The sequence below is a fragment of the Cyrtonyx montezumae genome, unplaced genomic scaffold, assembly GCF_038088225.1.
Source record: "Cyrtonyx montezumae isolate F1298 unplaced genomic scaffold, pur_monq_1.0 scaffold_3, whole genome shotgun sequence".
Taxonomy (NCBI): domain Eukaryota; kingdom Metazoa; phylum Chordata; class Aves; order Galliformes; family Odontophoridae; genus Cyrtonyx; species Cyrtonyx montezumae.
The window spans coordinates 90,166,376-90,180,481 of NW_027072034.1; the positions used below are offsets into that span (position 1 = coordinate 90,166,376).

Consider the following 14,106-nt stretch of genomic DNA (forward strand, 5'->3'; position numbering starts at 1 on the left):
ATTTTGTATAGTTCAAAAGAATAACCTAGAAAGCATACTGCTTTTAGGTTTTGGGGTTTTTTTTAAGCTTCCAGTTCTGAAATTTTCCTTAGAGCAATAAGTTATTTGTATTGAAAAACTTTTGCAGACCTTAAAAGTAAAACCTTGACCAGATGCAGTAAAATTCAATGGGAAAATTTCCTACAAAGATAGCATGATCTATGTATTTAACATTTCCTTAGTAATTACTTATTTAATTAACAGAGTTCACAGTCTCACTACAAAAAAAAAAATCTATACTGTTTTTGTTTTTTAAAGGAATGCTCATGACACCAATACATTCTGCATTACAATTATAGTATTTAACATTTGTTTCTAGGAAGGAAAGTATATATTTGACCAGAGGCAAACATCAAGACCATAAGGAGATACGACCAAAACCATTTTAGAATTTGGGAAATTCTACTATTCTACTGTATTCTACTATATATTATTACTACTGCATTAGTAATACAGTAAATGCAATGTTTAAGGAAGGAGTATCTTTATCAAAAGATTAATCAGAGTTCCATGAGAAATTATCAGTTCGTACATAAGCATTAACTAATGAGTTAGTTATATGATAGGAAATTAGGATAATTATTTCCTCTGATACTCTCAAAATTCTTTTATTTGGAAATACGGTATTTCAATTACAGTACTTGCTAATCAATATTCGATAAGCTATAGATCTCATGAAAAAAATCTAGACTCCTGGCTAAAATAAGACATAAATATTAGGGCGAGATTTTACAAGAAATGCAAGTTTTTGTAATTTCAGAAGTCAAAGCGTCCAAAGAAATCCAGAAATTCATTTAAGAAAGACAGGCAACTACTAAAGAAAGTCCAGCAGAGTGACACAAAGTTGATTAGGGGTCTGGAGCACCTCCCATATGAGGAAAGGCTGAGATAAAGGGCTGTTCAGCCTGGAGAAGATTGAGAAAGGATTTTATCAGCATTTGCAGACACATAAGTGGATGTCAAGAGGGTGGGACACAGTTCTTCTTGGTGGTGCCTCGTGACTGGAGAATGGACAACAGGCACAAACAACAAACAGAAGAAATTCCATCTGAATGTGAGCTCAAATTGGCTATAAAAGTTGCCTTCTCTGGAGATCTTCAAAATCCATTTGGATGCTTATCTGTGTCACTTATACTATGGACCTGCTTTAGCAAGTAGGTTGGACTAAATGATCTCCAGAGGTCCCATCCAATGCCTACAATTCTGTGAAAATGTATTCAAGAACTGGCAATTGCTCAGGTATAACCTAGAAGATGCTAATATCAGAAAACCAGTAAAATCACATTATTTGAAGGTTGATCTCTGAACAGCTATTAAGAAATTTATTTGTAAAAGGTACAGTGCAATGAAATAAGTTAGAAAGGTATCCTATGAGTGACCAAAAAAAAAAAAAAAAAGAGAGAGAAACTGCAAAAAAGTTCAGTAGAAAGGGATCCAACAACTCAGCACGAGCCAGCAGTGTGCCTTGGCAGTCGAAACGCCAAACCACATTTTGCAGTGACTTAAACATAACAATAGCCTCAGCTCACAACAATCTCCTTTCAGGTAGTTGTACAGAGCAGTAAGGTCTCCCTTGAGCCTTCTCTTCTCCATACTAAATAGTCTTAGTTCCCTCAGCCACTCCTCATGAGTCCTGTGTTCCAGAACCTTCACCAGCTTATTGCCCTTCTTGGGATATCCTCAAGGGCCTCAATGTCCTAGCAGTGAGGGCCCAAAAGTGAACACAGTACTCAAGGTGTGGCCTGACCCGTGCCAAGATCAGAGAGGTGATTGCTTCCCTGGTCCTGATGACTATGTTACTTCTGATACAAGCCAGGATGCCTTCTTGTCCACCTGAGTACACCGCTGGCTCATGTTCAGCTGAGCACTGACCAACAACCCTGGGTCCGTTTCCTCCACAAAGTCTTCCAGCCACTCTGCCCCAAACGTGTAGAGTTGCCTGGGAGTGTTGTGGCCGAGTACTTCGTCTTGCTGAACCTCATCCCACTGGCTACAGCCCAGGTGTTCAGATCCCTCTGTAGGGCCTAACTATCCCCAGGCAGATTGACACTTCCAGCCAACTTGGTGCCATAGGGTTCAAAGGTTTCTAGTTTTCACCACAATCAGTTTCTTGTGACCAGACCACAGAAAGACCAACTTTTGTTCTATCAAAAAATAATCAACCACTTAATTTTATTATCTATTTAATGTCCCCCTAGAAACTTCCTGCATCAGAAATATCTTTTAACTTTAAAGTCATAGAATTTAAAAAATACACACAAACTTCTGTGACAAGTTTAATAAGGCTGATAAAATGTTGTGTTTTCTAAAAGAAAGGAAAGATAACAACATCAATACAAGACATAGTTAGAATTAAAGAGCATTTCTGTTTTGCACAGACACATTAAGATGCACAATTCAACTGCAAATAAGGTAAAACATCTAGAAATAGTATTTTTAATTATTATTTTCTAGTTAGTCATTCATAACAAAAAAACTTTTTTGAGCCAAATTAAGATTTAGCAATGTCTAACTATATTTTATTCTCGGTCTTCACAGATACAGTGCTTTGTTATTTTATGTTTCTCCTCAAAAGAAGAGCTGCATTTCAAAACCAGGCAGGAAAGAGTTCATGCAATTAGAAACTTCTGCTGTATGTTTAAGTTTTGTGAACTGCTTATTCAGGTAACACAATCATTTTACTTGGAAGGAAATAAACAACTGGTACAAAAAACATCCACTGTTAAGGGTTTTAGAACAGTAGGACACACAGGTTCTTCTATAACCTAATAAGAAATTGAGGTTTTAAAAGTAAAATAGAATGGTCATATTTCAAAGGCATTTCCACTTGAAGTTATTAAGTTTCAACAACTTAATTGAGATTGTTAAGCTTCTCTACTGTTTTAACATCCAACATACCTAAATGCCACCAAATATTTTTACTAGCAGAAAATGTATTTTTACAAGAACTTAAAAAGAGGCATCAGTATGATGAAGTGAGAAGTCTTCCAAACATAAAAACTATGAAGTTGTAACTCAAAAGAACTTCACCACTGATTTAAATATCTGAAAATAGTTTTTGAGACAACCTTAGTAACAGAGCAGCACAGAAAAAAAATTTAAGCCAACATGTCAAACTAAAACATAAGTCTATGAATATACATATATACTCAAAAGAAAGTGTAGTAACTTGAACAAACAATATTAATTCTAACTTGAAAAGACTTCTGTTTGAGTACTTAAATATTAAGACAGAAAAATAAGCTAGCCTGGCTCAAATTTAGTTGGATCTTTTGGACCTTTGTTTTATTCTTTTTTGTTGCTCTTTGGTTTGGGTTTGCTTTTTTATGTGTTTGTTTCTCTGGTGTTTCTTCGATGTTTTTTTTTCCTGTTGTTTTTTTGTTGTGTTTTTTTTTAATTATTATTTTATTTTTTGCTTTGTTGTTGTTGTTTTTTCCTTTTTAATCCACTGCTACTTCCACTGGAAAAAATTTTCATCTAAAAATACGAGCTTCAAAATTAAATAAGTCCTTCTGATTTGTACTTAAAAATGAAGCTTTTCTCTTCATTAAAAAATGGAATAGTAGAGATTAAAATAAAGGACACTTTTAAACATGGTAGCTAAATATTAGAAAAGGGTACTGTATTTCCTTAAGTCACGCATAGAGAATTTACAACAACGTGATTAAATTTAGGGAATACTATTCCATTTTTATGTTAGAAAAGCTGACAGATGACCATGAATACATCAAAGAGAAGCATTAATATACACTAACACTGTAATAAAAGGTATCATAAGTTTGCTTATTTTAACAGACTTCCAGTACGTGAATTGAGCTTACAGGAAAGCTGGGGAGGGACTTTTTAGAAGGGCATGTAGTGAAAGGGGAAATGGTTTTAAACTGGAAGATAGATTTAGATTAGATATTAGGGAGAAATTTCTTACTGTGCAGGGGGTGAGACACTGGAACAGGTTGCAAAGAGAGGTTGTGGATGGCCCTCCCTAGAAGCATTCAAAGCCAGGCTGAATGGGGATTTGAGCGGCCTGGTCTAGTAGGAGGTGTCTCTGTCTATAGCAGGAGGAATTGCAATTAGATGATCTTAAAAGGTCCCTTTCTGCCAAGCCATTCTGATTCTATGAACACTGAGAAGAAATTCAGGTTTCAAAGAGTAAACTCTATGCAGATTTATATATTTAAACTTCATTAATTACAGGGCAATTGTATTGCTTTATTCTACCAACTTTCCAATGAAGCCAAGTTTTGTTTCACTGAAGTCAGCAGAAAAAATCTCAACTACTTGAACAATTACAATTCATACTCTACACTTACACTCTGTAATACAAAACACAAATGCATTTGACAGTTTGAAATTTCCAACTGTTTCTATGGGTTTGTGTTTGTTTGCTTGTTTTTGTTGGGTTTTTTGTCTGTTTGTTTTTGCAGATTTAGTAAAAACATTATTGTTAATAAATAAATTCATTTCCAAAAAAATGAGATTTTTCAAAACAAAAGAAAAAAATCAAAGCTATTCCCTTTTTCTCCGTAGGAGCTGACATACATTAAACATACCTTCATTTTTTTTTTTTAATTGTCATTTATTATTTAGACTTCTAATCTAGAAACTGTTATCAGATCACAGTATATTTTACATTACAAGGAAAGGTAGTATATCTGAACAATTTAAACATAGCTGGTACCTGCTGAAGATTCTTCAAAATAACAACACATTCTTGCAACATTCTTGTTAACTTAAAAAAAGAAAATTGTTAATAGAATAAATAAGTTTCTCAAATCCATCTTAAACACACTGCAATATATTAAGGAGACTGACAGATGAGTCTCTTTAAAATTGTAAAAACAATTTGAAACATTCTACTGTAAGCTCATTTTCTAACAGTTCAAACTTGGCCCCCTTCAAATGTGACTGATTTTAAACCTGTGCACTGAAAGTATAAAATGTTTACAAGTTTTATGCTTACTGTTAAGAATACATATAATTTTGTCTGTTTAAAAGACTATGTACCACTGGGCCAATATGTGTGCTGTTGAGGAGAAGTTGGAGTGGAGGGGGTGATGTGGGTTCTCTTCAAAGCACACAATTTAAATGTGACAGTTTCCAAAAAATAACATTTCCATGTTTGAAATTTTCAAGCATATTAATTCCTGCCTTTCCTCCTTCCAAAGAGAATTGTTCTTGAACTAGTACAGCTTTTTTCACCACAACAAGGAACAAGTCAGGCATCTTCATACATCTTAAAAGCAGTTTATACATGTCTGTCAATTCATCAAATGTTACATACCTGCAACAACAGTGAAGTCAGACAACAGTATTAAAAAATTTTATAGCACTCCTAAAGAAGAGAAAAATATTCACAAAAATCCTAAAATTTTAATTTATCTTTTAATAATAAAATGAATATGATCCTAGAATGTTGATACCTCATCTTGCTACTCACTATTCAGCAGATCATATTAAAGTTCCATATAGAACTTCAAGGTAGACAGTAACTTTTAAACACAAGTATTTATCCAGACAATTTCTGAGAAGCTTTCTGCAGTTATTTTACAATACATTAGTTCTAACTCATTGTCATGTCACTAAATAACCTCTAAGTACAAGCCACCTCAGAAGATTTTCCTGAACATTAGCAGAAAAACACAATCAATGCTATCTATCCTTATGGAAGAAGCTACCTTTTTGATAGCCTAAAATCAGATTAACTAGCAACAAACTGCTGCTATTCTCATGTCTCCTATCTGTAATAAAAATTAGTTTGCTCCCTCAGCTATCTGCAGCAGCCTAGAATCAAAAAAACATTTTCAAATCTTTGAAACTATTTTGAATCTTCAAATTTTACCTTCAGGTAAATACAAGCAGCCTTGCTCAAATAATCAATGTCATCTAGCACTATTATTACCTCTTCTCCTCTACACCTTACTTTGCACATACAAGCTTTAACATACAAACTCACTTTTCTCATCTAGATGGTATTCTGAATGTAAATCTCACCAATTATTGTAGCAGGTGATGTCTTCTAACAAATACCTAAATATAACTGCTCATCCCTTAACAACTAAGAACTTTATAAATCATGTGTGTCTTTTAAATATGAACTACACCTGCTTCATAGCACTCCCTTCATTTAACTTTCTCTGGAGTGTGATCAAACAACACCTACAGAAAACAGCTGATGAAACATGATACACAGTAACTCAAATTAGTTACACTGCTTTTTACAGCCTATTAGCAACCGTATTTCACAGGTAACAACACATCTGACAATTAGAAGCAGGACAGTACCTGCCTGCATTGTGCTGACCTAAAGCCAGAGGGAACCTTATTTAACTGTTGTTGATTCCAAAATCTTTGTTCAACATTAAAGGAGACATGTCTCATGAAATTACGTGAACAATCAGTAAATTCAGAAGCCAACTTTCTCTTGCCCAAGAGGCACCTACATACCATATCTGCAAGAATATACTAGATTCAATGAAGACACGCGGCAATCTCAGCATAAATTCTACTACTGTGACTATATCCTTTCCAGAATGCAACAATAATACTACCATATACCTCTGCAGTCAAGATTAGAGGTAACTCCCAACAGAGAGAACTTTAAGTTATGGAAAGCCCCAAACAGTATCAGGAAAACACATACCCTAACTTCAGCAAGGATTAGTGATGAAGCTTTCCATGAAAGCAGTACTTATTCTGGATACATACAGATGAAGCATTTCTAAACCTGCTCAATTTCTTACAGCTTAATTCTAACCTTATTGAGAGCACACAAAAGAACATGTGCAAAAGAACGCCTCCTACAAGTTATTTTCTAGGAACATCCATAGCTTAGAGCAAATACTTGTCACCCACTCCAGCTCACATTTATTTAGTATCATTACCAAGAGCTGCACATATTCTCTCATGTGCTCAAAATACCCATTTGAAGTAAGTACGAAATCCGTAGTAGATATTTTTTCATGTTGTTCTTCCGAAATTCTGGCACCCCACCAGTGACGTTATTGCCCATTTCTAAATGCACTCAATGCTGTATCACTCCCAGGAAATGTCACACGTGCAGGGAGAGGACTGAACTAACACTCCATAAAAATGAGGACCAAAGTCCTAAAGCTATATAACTAAGGCAACTGCTTCTTATTTTACAATGTTGGCCCACAATGTCAGAGGCAGATATAGGTAGCACAGCAGTAGACGTTCAACCTTCTTACCAGTATTCAACTATTTATTTATTTACCACAATGGCACAAGAGGGACAGTCTGTCTGTCACAGAAATGCATATGAAACAAGGGCGTGCAATGAATTCCACCATGCAGTAAAAACTGCATCCATTGACATTCATCAATGCCTGCTGAATATTTCTGCAGATGAAACAGTGAATTTTAGCACAGTGACACAATGGATGGTGCATTTCAGCAGTGGTGATGGCAGATAATTTCCAATGGTGCAAATTTTTTTTTTTTTTACAAAAACAGCAGGCAGGCTCTTGTTCATTGCAGGCAATAATACATAGCTAATAGTGGAGACTAGGTTGGAAAACAGCGTTTTGTAACTGAGAACTGCTCTACCAAATAAAGCAGTCTTTATATCTGTTGTAGTTTCTATATTAATAAATATGAGGCATTACTTTTGAAGCAGCCTATGTATTACCTTCATATATTTGCAAAACACATGCATGTTATACTTTTTCCAGATGAGCCTAAAAGCAAAACAGAACATATGCACTCCCTAAATTTATTCCTTGTAATTTTACACATGTTTATCTGGTTAAAACAGATGATGGTCAACTGTATATTCTTCTACTCCTACTCAGATTGAGAGCCCATGTCCTTGGCCTGTGTCATTTTAGTGCATAAAATAACCAAGTTAAAAACCCTTAAGAATGCTGTAATTCACAATAATGATGTAATTCTTTATTACACACTGATACTGGGGAAAAAACAACCAATAATCATAATCAAATATTTTCGACATTGATAACTACCACTGAACTACTTTTATAGAAACTATGTAGCAAATTAAGTCTCTTTTAGATTTCTTGGCTGATGTAAAAGCAATAGTTTATTAACATTCTGGGTCAGTCTGAAAACTAGTAGTTTTTTCAGTTGGAATAATCTGCCTTTTGAACATTTTGTGTTTTAATATATGCTCAATCACCCTGTATCCTTTGTTTCCAAATAATTTATGTTTAACACTGTCAGTCCTCAGTGCTAGTTTACAATTGTATTTTATGGACTAAAAGCAACCTAGGCGCTGGTACAAGTTGTTCTTCATAGCTCAAAGGGAAGAGGAATAGATGCAAGAATCACGATTTGGAAACATCTTTGCTAGCAACATAACTATTTTATTTTTCTTTAAGAAAAAGTAACAATAAAAAAATCCACCATACTAGTGTAATCACATAAGATTACTTTACAACTGTGCACAAAAATCTTCCATCTTTTACTGAAGGACTGTACTAAAGTAAGAGAAGTAACATTCCCAGGAGTTCAAAGGTAAAAGAAATGGACAAGACCCAACTTATATTTCACTATATCTGAAAACTTAACTAATTTGCTATTAAATATTAATATTAGGATGCCGTATGGAGTCAGAAAATAGCTAAAAAAATCAAATTTGGTTATTTGATCACAAAATTACTGAATAAATGAAAACTATATTTTAAGTGTTATTGAAGCTGGTAGTGTTACTCTAAAATAACAATCCTCTCAGTGTTCCATAAACTAGCATAGATTAGATTGCTTCTTAATATTAAACTAGCATAATGATTTGACCAAGTGTGTTTTTGTTAAATGAAATTTAGAACTTAATGAAAACATGAAGGTTTTATTTCAGAGACTAAAATTAGCCATTTAAACTATAGTCACTTCTATATTCTTAGCTGAAATACACATAAACAATGAATTGTGATCACTTTAATGACAAGTAATAAAAAACACTTTTCTTCAAACTGTTCAGCACATGGCAGAGTATAAAAATCTGCTCAAATATATACAGACATCAGAGATATGTTTTTCTTTCTAAGATTCCAGAATATCTTTATAATTATTATGTCCATTCCTGTTTCAAAGGCTTGAAAAGTTTACTAGACAATATCTGTGACAATATGATCAACATGAAACATTAGCCTTATACATGCAAACAAGCTAAGGCTGACACATCTTATAACCAGCTGACAAAAACCTGCAGAACAGTTCTATAACAATGCCATTCTTAAAACCTATTTGGGAATAGTCATCATTACTTGAATAAACAAGTGTACATCAAAGAAGTTATCTCAGTTTTAGTTTAGAATGTTGCTTAAAGAAGAAATGAAGGGATAACATAATTCTGCTTCTCCAAACATATTCTACATAACCTATAAACAATTTTTCCTTTTTAAGACTTCGCTTCATTGAAGCAATGAGTAGAAGCTTGAAAATTCATTTCAGTCATTCCAAAAATAAGCCTGTCAACTGAACAATTTAAAGGGCAAAAGCCTGCTATCTCATAAAAGCAAAACTCATCCCAAACTCTGAAGAGGAAAGAATGTAACTCCCACTGTATGCTAAGAAATTCTACATTCTGTGTTATTCTACATTACAAAAATTACAAATAACTTAATTCCTTTATGTTAAAATTGTACTTCTGGAGACTTAAGTCTGGAAAGCAGGTACCATTACTTCAGGGATATACAGGGAATAAAGGAAAGAGATTATGGCTGCCAGCAGCCATTATCAGAAATGCTAAAGCCTAAAAGAAAGTATTGTGTGACAGCATTGGCACAGGCTGCCCAGAGAGGTGGTGGAGTCTCCTTCTCTGGAGACATTCAAGACCCACCTGGACACCTACGTGTGCAACCTGGGTTAGGGAGCTGCTTTGGCAACGGGGTTTGAACTAGATAATCTCTTGAGGTCCTTTCCAACTCCTACAATCTGTGATTCTGCAATTCTGTGATATTTCTTTTCATTATCAAAAATGATGGATATTTGCATATCAATTAAAAATTTTATAAGACTCCCGCCTTCAATTCTGATGCACTCATATAATGATACATAGGTTAAAAAAAAAGAGAATATAATAAGGTTTAAAATACATCACCAACCAAGCAGCACATTCTAGATACTCAATCACTTACAGTATACTTTAAGGAAGATTAAATCTGCATAGCTTAAAATTTATTGTCTGCAACCTGAAACCACCTGTACCAGGAAAAAGCTCTAGGCAAAAAAGAAAATTATAGCTGAACAATAACATCAAGACTAGTTTAACAAGACCTTTCTTCCTCCCTTACTATGATCAAATTACTTTTATCTAAGTAGAAAGATCTATCTTATATGGGCATTTATCCTAGGAATCAAAAGTTTCACAGATTGATAATAGCAGATTACAGAACACAAGCATAACAGAACAGTGCAGAATGAAACAACCACTTTGTGAATCTACATGGACTCAAATAACATGAGAAAGAAGGTACTGAGAGCTCTAAAGATTCACAGAAAACCTGTTTCCATCATATCACAAACTTTTTCCATTTGGTGTTGCAAGCCTTCCTGGAAGTTGGCTTTCAGGAAGCCAGGAGGAGCCAAGCCAACTGCTCAAACATGCACCACACTTAGGTATCTTAGCAGTCATACAAATATTTGGAGAATGTCAGTTATGGCCCTTAGGTTTGCTAACCTAAGGGCGATAACTGGCTTCTCTGAACCAGAAATACACATTATAGCATAATTGTACTTTGGCACTTAGAAATCCGTGTAGCTGTCATCATTCTGAACGTCAGCCTAACATCACAAACTGCTAACACTGTGATGATCCTTGTGGGTCCCTTCCAACTTCAGATATTCTGTGATAACATATTTTCATCACTGACCTCTGGCTGAAGCTCTATCACCTGGGAAGAGGCATAACAGAGCTGCAGCATTCAAAGACAACCAGACAACAACTGAGAGGTGAGTAATTGAGTACAGAACTACTTAAACTGCACTCAGGGTTCTAGAAAAGACCAGTCAGCATCTCAAAACTCATTGTGAACACCACAGATATGAATGGGTCACCAGGCACAATTTAGTTTTCAGTTGTTGTTATATCCAGGTAGAATCAAAGTAGAGGAAATCCTTCAAGTTACTTAATTATAGCAATAGTCAGAATAAAGACTTTGATGAAAACATCCTCAGAAGTGACTATTTTCATGTCCACTGTCTCAGTCTAGCATGGAGAAAATCCACAGATCTCCTCAGGTGAACTACAATAATATAACACCCCAGCTTCAAAGTAGAAGGAATCAGCATTTGGAGACTGTAATGTTCTAGACCAATAGCAGAAGTCATTATTGCTGAAGCTATGCACAAAAGCATGTATGTTCGTCTCCTATATTTAATGATGTGCATTTCAAAATAGTGTAAAATAGGTTTGCACCATATTTCCAAGTATCTTTTTAATAAGTTCTGAGAACGGCTCTATTCTATTTACTGAGCATTCAGGCATCTCTTACTCAGACATTACTGTGATTTTATTTTCCTACTCCTTTCAAGTCCTGCCAATACAAAGGTTAGAAGACATCATCTCCCCTACACTCATGAACATGACCAGCAGTCTACTTCCTGTGTCGGTGGCAGAAAAACTGACATCCTTCGAAAAAAATCCCTATAAAATTCCAGTACACTTGCACCAACACTTACTCAGACACCCAGACAAAGCATATGGAGGCAGAAAAAAATTGTGCAGTGATGAAACTTATGCAGAAGAGCAAGAGGAAACAAAAGAGCTACAAAGAGATAGGAAATAAGAGTTATACAACTATGAATTAACAAGTCTTCGAGTACCACGACAAAAAATAACAAAAACCTCAAAGCTCCACTAAAAAGCTGCAACAAAATGGCAAGCAAAGCATTCATAGTATGCAACTAATGGACAAAAAGAACTACTCAGACAGAAAGGATAATTGCTTACACAGTAAACTGTAATCTGCTGTGAAGAGCTAAAGCTGCTTACAAAACTCATGAAGGAACTACCCCAGAGCAAAAGGTAAAACTCAGATGCTGAGATATCAAGAGACAGTCAGACCTATTACAAAGGTGAGAAATCTACAAAACCAAACTGCTTTAAGACTGGATTGCTAGAAAAGATTTTAGATGCTCAGTGATTCAGACAGACTTTCAGAAATCCCTAACGCCCTTTATACAAACAAATATTAAGTACCTAGACAGCACTGAGAATCTTATCAGATATTTCCCCACAATGTAAGATTTCTGATAACATCAGAAACCTTGGTCACAAACTCTCCCCTCCAAAGCAGATGGGCAGAGACAAATTAACAAAGCTCTAGGCTAGAGAGCTACCTGTAAGGCTCTCCTTCCCACTCCTAACAGTTTTCCAGTGCAGTCTGGAAAAGTTTCACCAAAATATTTTTTAATCTCCTTTTGAGCATTCATACAGCCACACGCCTACAGCCCACGGGCACCGTTAGTGGAGCGGCAAGGTGCCTAGGAGAGCCTAGCCCTCGGGCAGCACGGAAGAGCAACCAGTCAGAGACACAGCAAGTAAAGCTATGCCTCAGAAGAGAAGCAGCTACAGCAGCCCCCGCGGTTAAACCACCATAGGTAGCAGCCGGGCTAAGGAGCCCAGGGAAGAAGAAGGGGAGGGTGTCGAAATTAGTGGCTGCCGCTCTCTGCTTGGCTCAGCCAACGCGGGCAAGCTGCCCTGACACTGCGAGACATAACGTGGCTTCCACAGCCCGCCTCAACCAGCCCCGTCACACGCCGGCACGTCCCCAACGCTCCCGGGCAGACCGCGCGCACAATCCCGACGCTTCGCTCTCTACTCGTAAAATCCACCCCCAGACGCGAGCCCCATGCGGTGCGGCCTCACCCGGATGCGGATTTCACGCTCGCCTCCGACCCGCCCCCTGCTCCGCATCCACGCATACGCTCGGCACCGACGGGCTCTGATTGGGCGCTGGTGTGAGCAATCAATTCTGAGCCACCCAGTACCGAAGGAATGTGGACGTACTGGAGAGAGTTGTAGCAGAAGGCCAAGATGTTCCAGGGTCTGGAGAGTCTCTCGTCTAAGGAGAGAGCTGATACTATATAGCTTGGAGAGGAGAGTCAGGAGGGTCACTTTAATGCTCATAAATTCCTACCACTGGCATAGTATGCTGCAGTAATTTACATATATTGTACTATGTAATGAAAAACAAAAAATGTCATGGAATCACTAAGGTTGGATAAGACCCAAAAGATCACCTATCACCAGTAGCTCCCACTAAACCATGTCCCTCAGCACAACATCCAGATGTTCCTTGAACACCCCCGGGGTTGGTGACTCCACCACCTCTCTGGGCAGTCCGTTCCAGTGCCTGACCACCCTTTCAGAGAAGTAGTATTTCCTAATGTCCAGCCTGAATCTCCCTTGGTGCAGTTTGAAGCCATTCTCTCTAGTCTTATCACTAATTACATGAGAGAAGAGGCTGACCCCGAGCTCATCACAACCTCCCTTCAGGAAGTTATAGAGAGCAACAAGGTCTCCCCTGGGCCTCCTCCAGGCTGAACATTCTCAGCTCCTTCAGCCTCTACCCATAAGGCCTGTGCTCCAGACCCCTCACCAGCCTTCTTGCCCTTCTTTGAACACGTTCCAGGGCCTTGATATGGTGTTTTAGGCTCTATGTCTCATTGCATCTGACTGCAGTGTATCCAGAGGTGGTGGCAAAACATTTTATTAATTTCAGGTTGGGTGGTTGGTTGGTTGGTTGGTTGGTTTGTAAATAGCATACACACCTCTTTTAGTCTTTTTACAAGTTATTCCGTGCATTAGAAAAAAACACAGATTTTAATACACATCCCTGAATCACTATGAAAATTGAAAGTTTGATGAACACTTGAAACATTTTACTTGAACAGACTGAACCAGAAGTTCTAAGGACTCTTGTTTCCTTCATTAGTTAATCTTCCACTTCCACTTGCTAAATACCATTACATACATAAACCAAATTGTAGAGTTTGTTCTTGAATGTATAAGAGAAACATTCTTAAGAGAACCTTTTCATAGAATCATAGAATCCTTAGAGTTGTAAAGGACCTCTGGAGGCCATC

The 14,106-nt window shown here is 36.7% G+C and overlaps 1 protein-coding gene across 1 annotated transcript in view; it reads right to left on the reverse strand.

Annotated features, from left to right (window-relative positions):
* CCDC91 (coiled-coil domain containing 91) overlaps nucleotides 1–12,904 on the reverse strand; it is a 143,273-nt gene extending 130,369 nt beyond the window's left edge. Inside the window, exon 1 of the mRNA XM_065742328.1 lies at nucleotides 12,887–12,904. The gene's annotated coding sequence lies outside the window, so the exon portion shown is untranslated. The remainder of the gene's footprint in view (nucleotides 1–12,886) is intronic.
* Between the last annotated feature and the right edge of the window lie 1,202 nt (nucleotides 12,905–14,106).